The sequence below is a fragment of the Tachysurus fulvidraco genome, chromosome 18, assembly GCF_022655615.1.
Source record: "Tachysurus fulvidraco isolate hzauxx_2018 chromosome 18, HZAU_PFXX_2.0, whole genome shotgun sequence".
Classification (NCBI taxonomy): domain Eukaryota; kingdom Metazoa; phylum Chordata; class Actinopteri; order Siluriformes; family Bagridae; genus Tachysurus; species Tachysurus fulvidraco.
In genome coordinates this window covers 16,602,983-16,611,830 of record NC_062535.1, presented here as the reverse complement: position 1 = coordinate 16,611,830, position 8,848 = coordinate 16,602,983, and the positions used below count along the sequence as shown (strand labels likewise).

Sequence of the window (8,848 nt, the reverse complement as noted above, 5' to 3'; positions counted from 1 at the left end):
ATCTCCCGTCAGAGTGTACAAATCCATCTCCACCATTCACATATTGTGGTATGTACTGCTTCGGTCCCACTCTCTTCTGACAGACTGGATGATGCATCACTGCGGACATTCTTGTACGGAGCTATGGCGAATGTAAACAGTAGACCACTCTCAGTTCACAATCTTAATGACCCCAACAGCCTTGCACCTCTCACCCCCAATAACCTGCTTACCATGAAGTCTGTTCCAGCATTCCCACCACCAGGCAAATTCAGCAGAGAAGACATCTATACAAAGAAAAGGTGGCGTCATGTTCAGTACCTTGCCGAGTAGTTTTGGAGCCTGTGGCGTAAGCAGTATCTATCGAACATTGCCATCAGGCAGTTTTGGCACTCAGTAAAGAGAAACTTGCGAGTGGGAGATATTGTCATGGACAAGACTGATGATCTACCCAGAAATGAGTGGCGGTTGGCCAGAGTTACAGAGACTACTACAGAAAAACACGGACTTGTAAGAAGAGTTAAGATATGCCTTGGTGACCGAAAACTGGAAAGGCATGGTCGTCAACTCAACAGGCCGTCTATCTTTGAACACCCACTCCAGAAGCTCATCCTGTTGCTAGAGACCATCTAGCTGCTTCCAAGAGCAACCAAGTGTATCCTTTTCATCATATTACAGTGATCCCTTGTTTATTGCGGTTAATGGGGACCGGAACCCGTTGCGATAGGTGAAAATCCGCAAAGTAGGATTGGCCCTAAGTTGGACCTTTTCACTGTTGGTCATCTTTTCTGATGGTCACCTCTTCCTCTTGGGCTCACTAGAGGAATCTTTCGCAAAGGGCACCGTGCTTAGGAGGCATTGTAAGGGCTTAACGAAAAGTTAATTTCGAACACAAAACGCGAGAGACACTTGACAGCATGAACGAGAGTGGCGAGATACAACAAGGGAAGAAGCTGGAAGAGGATGCGATGATGCGCAGCCAATCAGCTCAGATCTCATGCTGGGAACCAATCATGTGCCTTGTCTGAGTGCCCGTGGGTATGTGCAAAGCCTCTGAGAGAGTTTCTCTCTTTGTCTGGCATCTTGGGAAACCGTTTTTTTTGTTTTTTTTTTGCAATGAATATTTATGAAAAATCAGCAGTGCATTCAGTCCGCGAAACTTGAACCGTGAAGTGGCGAGGGATTACTGTACTTAAATTTGTTTTCTAGAGAGTGCATCGGGAAGACGCCTTCTCTTAGATTATTGTGTGGAGCACAGGTGTGTGGAGCACATCATTCATTTAACCAGCCATACCAAAGCAAACAGATTATATTTTTATTTATATCAAAGGTATATTTGTGTAGTCCCGGTCCCGCCCATGCCCGCTGACATTTTTTCCTGTCCCGTTCCAGTCACATGATTAATAGTGATTTTGTTTCCCATCCCACAGGATTCCCGTGGGATTCCTGTGACCTGCGGGAATCCCGAAAAAATATCAGCCTCTACTGGGAAACTACAGCAGAAGTGATCAGGAAGTACAGGACAGCATTTAGCGAAAGAGGCTAGCTCAAAAGAAGTGGGACGTAGAATGGACTGAAGAAAGTAGACAAGATTACAAGGAATCGCAGCGCAGAGTGAAGAGACACGTTACAAAAACCAAACAATGAGTTGTATGCCAGGTTAGACACTTGGGAAGGTGAGGACTTGTACAGTAGCAAGACAGAGAGGTGGAGATGGGAAGGATCTGACAGGTGAGGAGAGTGTGCAGAGAAGATAGTAGGAGTATTTTGAGGACCCGTTGAATGAGGGAAATGAGAGGGAAAGTCGAGAGGAAGAGGTGAATATTGTAGAGCAAGAAATAGGAATGATTAGAAAGGTGAGAGAGGATCCGAGGAGAATAAAGAATGGAAAGGCTATTGGTCCAGATGACATACCTGTGGAGGTGTGGAATTGTCTATCTAGTGGAGTTTCTATCTAGTTTGTTCAACAGGATTTTAGAGTATAGGAAGATGCCTGAGGAAGGAGAGGTTTTCTAGCACTCATTCTTAAGGAAAAGGGTGATGTGCAGAGTTGTAGCAACTACAAACGTATAAAGTTGATGAGCCACACAATGATGTCATAATCACGCCCAGACTTTTTACCTATCTGAACATTGGGGCGGTCCGGCAGTCGTCTCCTGTCCCATGTGTTTTTGTTGCGTTTCGGCCCAGCCCTTGTCTAATCCCTTCCCGCCTCAGCACACCTCTTCCTCTTTGTCCAATTATCTGCCAATTTATTCCCAAGGCAACATTGATTCCTCATCAATATGTTGTCTTTGTGGTCTCCATTTCATGTCTCTGTCTGGTTTCATTGAGTTTCGGTTTCTTTTATTTTTCCCCAGTGTTTCCTGGTTTTTGTGTTATGCTCTATTTAACAAATTATGTTTTTTAGCTATCCCGTTTGCGTAGGAATTTTACCCGTGACCACCAGTTTTTCTGACAGAAGGATTCTGCCACTCAGACCCAGCAGTATAGCATCTAGCTTAGCACTGAATAAGTGGAAGAGCATCTTTTTGGACAATTCTTTCTGCCCTTTTAGATTTTTTTCCCCTGGAATTTTGGTTTTATTTTAATTTATTTATTTTTCTGGTGGACATGGCTCCACATCTGTACTGGTGGGGGATGGCGCTCTGCTTCTTGCTTCCTACAGAAGACACCGCCTCACTTTTTGCTTGATTTGCTGATTTTGTTGTTGTTTTCTTGGTGCCTGTGACATCACCTCACACCTGTTCCTGTGGGGGACATCGCCTCACTTCTTGTCCACGGGGGGAGGTTGCAGGCCTGTATCGGATTGCTTTTCCTGTTTTTATTTATTTATTTATTTATTTATTTATTTATTTTGTGTGTGTGGATATTTTATTTCATATAGGTGAAGGAGGACTTTTCCCACCCTCCCTCCTTTCCTGGACATGGGTCTGGCTGCAGCTTGGATTTCTGCTCAGCTGTGGATGCCGCTTGGCCACTTTGGTTATGCCGCTGGGTGCCTTGCTCCCCCCACCTGCCTCACTCCCCCATCTGCCTGCCATGTGTCTCCCTCCCCCCAACTGCATCACCGTGTGCCTCATTTCCCCCTCCTGGATCTTGCCTGGATCATGGTTCCCCCAGACTTTTGGGTATGATGCGGGATTTGCTTGCCAAGAGTTGCGTCTTGAGGTGGAGTACTATCAGGATTATACCCAGACTTTTTGCCTGTTTGAATATTAGGGGGCTTTCCATCAGATGTCTTTTGTCCCATGTGATTTGTTTACATTTTGTGTTCACATGTCTGCCTTGCCCTTGTCTAATTCCTTCCCGCCTCAGCACACCTGTTCCTCATGTGTCTAATTGTTTCCCTCGTCAATGTGTTGTCTTTGTGGTCTCTTTTTTGTGTCTCTGTTCTTTGAGTTTTGGTTTCTATTTTTCCCAGTTTTTGTGTTTTATGTAATAAATCATGTTTTTTAGCTTTCCCCTTGTATGGGTCTGAATTTTCTCTGTGACGACACCCGTTTTTATAACAAATGTAGCTATGGGAAAGAGTGGTGGAAGCTAGGCTAAGAACAAAAGTGGATATTTCTGTGCAGCAGTATGGCTTCATGTCCAGAAAGAGCACGACTGATGCAATCATTGTTCTGAGAATGTTAATAGAGAAGTACAGAGATGGACAGAAGAAGCTGCACTCCATCTTAGATTTAGAAAAAGCGTATGACAGGTGCTGAGAGAGGAGCTATGGCACTGTATGAGTATGTCAGGAGTGGCATATGACAGCAGTGAGATGTGCTATAGGTCAGAAAGCGAAGTTCAGAGTGGAGGTGTTTCTACAACAAGGATCGGCTTTGAGTCCCTTGTCTGTTATGGTGATGGACAGGTTGACAGATGAAGTCAGACAGAAATTTCTGAAAACAATGATGTTTGCAGACAGCATTGTGATCTGTAGTGAGAGTAGAGGGCAGATGGAGGAACACTTGGAATGGTGGAGGTCTGCTCTGGAAAGAAGAGGAATGAAAGTCAGTTGTAGTAAGACACAATACATGTAGGCTGAGGTCAAGAGTGCAGGAGTATTTGGGGTCAGCTGTCCAGTGTGATGGGGAGTGTGGAAAAGAGGTGAGTACAGGTGGGTTGGAGTGGGTGGAGAAAAGTGTCAGGATTAATGTGTGATAGAAGTGTGTCAGCAAGAATCAAAGGAAATGTGTAGAAGACAGTAGAGAGAGCAGCTCTGCTGTATGGGTTAGAGACTGTAGCAGTGAGGAAAAGACATGAGGCAGAGATGGAGGTAGCAGAGATGAGGATGTTGAGGTTCTCTTTAGCAGTGACGAGGATGGACAGGATTAGGAACGAGCACATCAGAGGGACAGCTCAGGTTGGCTGTTTTGGAGACCAGGTCAGTAAGGTTAGATTGAGATGGTTTGGACATGTACATAGGAGGGAGATGGTTATGTTGGTAGAAGGATGTTGGAGATGGTGCTGCCAGATAAGAGTTCAAGAGGAAGGACAAAGAGGAGATATATGGGTGTTAAATGAGGACATAAATTTAATTTGTGCGAGAGTAGAGGATGACGAGGATAGAGTTAGGTGGAGACAGGTGACCCCTAATGGAAAAATACGTAAGAAGAAGAAGAAGAAGAAGAAGAACAGTATAGTGTGTTCTGATTGGTCCAGGACAGTAAGGTATGATTGGCTGAGTGCCGTAAGTCTGTTCTGATTAAGTAATTATTATGAACTAATTATTTCTTGACAAATGAGACAACATGCTAACATTTTTTAACATTACTATTATTAGTGGAGACTATGACTATGTAAAGCAAAACCAGGGACCAAGATTGTTCAAGTCCATAGAATCAATAGTAAAAATGTTTATGGTCATTCCCACACATTATGCTTTGGATCATACAGAGTGTAAATTTCACTCCTCTTTAAAAAAATCATGATTCAGTACAATGTTTTTTTTAATCATATATATAATATATAAGGAAGGTTATACACAAACCACCAGAGTCACTGTGAGCTTAATAAAACATGAGAGTTAAAACAACATACATACACAGAAATATGCACATTTATACATATATTCAATCTCACGTGCCCAGACGTTAGACTGGCTGCGTATGTTATATGTGTAATAACCTGCATGACATGTTCATAATCATTTATGAAAAAAAATTTGAGTTTATAGCCATATTTATAATGCATTAAATGAAATATTAACAGTATAATGCAAAATAACACGTTATAAACAACAATATCAAACCAGATCAGAACTGTAGACTGACGTATTGATGCTCAGCGATAAACGAGTGTTTAAAAGAGCGTAGAGTGACTAACAGTATAGTCGAATAAAGTAACTCATAAGCTGTATTATGTAACTATTATAAAAGTGGAATATATTTAAAAAAATGAAACGGGAAAATTATTTCTCTCGAAGTCAAAGTAATGTTTTATTTCTCACTTTAAATACATTTTCATAAATGTGTCTTACTAAAATTTGTTTTCTAACATTATTCTCTAATTATTACACTAAGAAAAAGATGCTCTAATTTATACTCATAATTCAGTGTACAACACTGAGCTTGTTTTTTGTACATGTGCTATAAGTGTAAAATGCCTGTTCATGAATCATTATGTGTATACAATACATTATGAATGCTTTATAACATGTTCCACTTCATAAAGTTCTACTGCTTATGTCAGGGTTTGTAAGATGTTTATAGCCTCGTGACACCTTCATAACACCTTCAAGCCCTGAATACCATTCACATTGTGGAGTTTCTGCAGCCAGTAACAGCCTTTAATCAGAAACAGGTTTGTGTTTATCCTTCTTGTGTCTTCAGTCTGCTGTTTATACCATAAAAATATCCCAAAGCCTTGAGAAGACGTTCCTGAAGTTATCAAAATCTGTCTTAACGCGATTTGAGTCTAATGTTGTCGTAATACACCGGTTGAAAGAGGTTGAAATGAGCATTAGCCCCACCCACGTCTGCCCTATTATCATTTGCATATCCGACTCTGACCCGACAGCAACCTGCTCACTGTGGACCCTGTAGGTTTTGCGGTAATACACATCATGATTTAGTGTGCTGCTGTAAATGTACAAGTATACAGTATATATCACCATGGATACAAAAAGATAAGAAATGTATTAAAGAAATATTATTAAGAAATACAGGCTATTTATTTCCTGAAAGAATTTTGCCGCAAAAATAATCCCGCTGGAGTTTTCATCGCAGTGCGTTGAGGGTCGTACACGTTGTCCTGGATCGGTTCAGTGGCACAGAGCATGACTTCAGTAATAACGACGATAAACTGTAAAGGAACATCAGAGGAACACAAAATGAGTCATGTGTGTTACAGGTTTTGTTTATTAAAACTTCACTGGTAATCGAGATGAATGAACGTAAAAGCGCTCCGTCACCTCTACACTCACCCGTGGCATTAGCTACAGACTGGATGACTCGAACAGCTGGAGATGGAGACTGGACGACATGAACAGCTGGAGCTGGATTCTGGACGACATGAACAGCTGGAGATGGAGACTGGACAACATGAACAGCTGGAGGTTGAGACTGGATGACTTGATAAGCTGGAGCTGGAGACTGGATGACTTGAACAGCTGGAGCTGGAGGCTGGACGACTTGATAAGCTGGAGCTGGAGGCTGGACGACTTGAACAGCTGGAGCTGGAGACTGGATGACTTGATAAGCTGGAGCTGGAGATTGGATCACCACAGAAGGCTGAGGAGCAGGTTCGACCACTACTTGCCTCTGGTGATGGGTGACCACCTGACTCCCACCAGCGTGGACGACTTTATAATTATAAGAATACATGGATGGAGATGTGTCTGTGGATAAGCGTAAAAAAACAACCAGACAAACAAAATCACTCAATTAAAGTTTCTACGTAGTTCATCGCAGTTCTGTAGCACTCATCCTACACAGGCAGCCTGGAGTCTATCTGAGGGGACTCGGGGCACAGGGTGGGGGACACATTGGACGGTTTGTCACAGTGCATGTCTTTGTACTGGGGAAGTAACCCAGAGAACTTTTTGATGCCAAAATCCTTTATTAATCAAATGTGGTAAAAGAATGAATTAAACCCCTTCTATATGACCTGCTGCTATAGGAAAATGATCCACATCATCATAGTAGCAGTGAACACGTCTTTATCACGCCCCCTTGTCTTGGGTTATTTAACTATTGCAGGAAAAAGACATGGAGGAGGAAGATGAAGCTCATACTTTCTGTTTTATTTCAACGAATTAGGATAATAATAAATGACTTCTTTCTTTCTGAGGTTTGATATGATTAGCATTGTTTTGATGTCTTGTTCGCAGAATGTAGGCATACAAATCAGAGCTGTTGTAAAAACCTGAATAATCATTTTATAAATATTTAAAGTAGTAACATAATATGTTTATAGTTCTCACTAATCCCTTTTACACTGCTCATGGTCTTCATGACCTGATCTGTCATTCAACACCATCCAATAGAATTTCTGACCTTTAAAGACCTCAGTGCTGCACAACTCCAGATGTTTTGAATAAGTAATAAACTGATATCTGTGGGTCTGTGGTGCTCAAGCACACAAAACGTAATACTACATTAGCATGTAATTGTTGGCTAGCTGACTTTTGTTCTTTTGCTAACGTGAAAGCAAGTGAATGTAGCGGAAATCGGGTTAGCGGTTAGCTTGTGCTGTCATAGCCAAGGCTTGGCTTCATGATCAGCATGATGCTGCTGGAACGGAATCTAACAAACGTTGTTTTATATCAGCTGACCAGTGCATCATTTTACTGTATATTTGAAAAGAAGGAAGTGGGGAGAATACTGTAATATTGTCAAAGCAACATAATTATATTGCATTGTTACTCCTTATAGTAACACTATAGTAAACTCTATCCAGAATTACATGGTTATACTGCTGTATCATCATGTTTTTAATAATTATTTTCCTTTTCAAAACATCACCACTGGATCTTTATACATACATAAGAAATAATTTGTGTCCAGTGTAATATTTAATTTATATTTCATTTCATCCTTAATGAACCAAAAACAGACATTAAACAGAAACTTCAATAATAATTTTGTTGTCAAATAACTACACACACACACACACACACACACACACACACACACACACACACACACACACACACACACACACACACTTACCTGACTTTTACGTTCTGTTCAGTAGAGAGTTCGACGGTACTCTTCTCAGAGCTACAACGAGACTAAAAGATAATACAGATAAACCTTGTGTGTATGTGTGTTGTAGTGATGAGGGGATGGGTCACAGGTCAGATGCCTCAGTGCTATGTTGCTGAACAGGTTCCTGAGCATTTTTTTGCAGAAGGAAGTGAATTCCATCAGAGAATTTTAGAGAAGGAACTAAAGGGTGATTCCCTGGTTTACCTCAAGCAGCAGGTCACGTGAGTGAGCGTCGGCCTTTTGCCTTTTAACACAAGACTTTTGTGCTTCACATTAATCCAGCATGACAATGTCCCAGTGCACAAAGCCCCATGAGCTCCATGAAGACATGGTGTGGAGGTTAGGGATGGAGTGGAAGAACTTAAGCACTGACTCTGACTCAACTTTACTGAACACGTATTGGATGAATTGGAACTGGAATCTTCTCAACATACCAGAATGTTATTTTACAGAAGAGTGGAGCTCATCATTACTGTGAAGAGTTATCTTGGTGGTCTTAAAAGACATGAAGACCAAACCTACTAGTCTATCAGTAAACATTCATTCCAGGTGTTGTCATGCCTGAACACTAGGTTTTTCGGTCCTATTAAAAGACAGAATTGCTTTTTTCCTGAGTCCTAATTCCTAATTCAATTAAATCAAATCTCACCAATGAAAATTTGCACTGT

General features: G+C 41.4%; 1 long non-coding RNA gene across 1 annotated transcript; it reads right to left on the bottom strand.

The window, feature by feature from the left end:
• Positions 1 to 4,901: 4,901 nt before the first annotated feature.
• Positions 4,902 to 8,516, bottom strand: LOC113663312. Its single transcript, XR_007138500.1, has 3 exons — positions 8,142 to 8,516; positions 6,395 to 6,808; positions 4,902 to 6,273 (listed from the first exon to the last, which is right to left on the bottom strand). It is a non-coding gene; the product is annotated as an uncharacterized LOC113663312 (long non-coding RNA).
• Between the last annotated feature and the right edge of the window lie 332 nt (positions 8,517 to 8,848).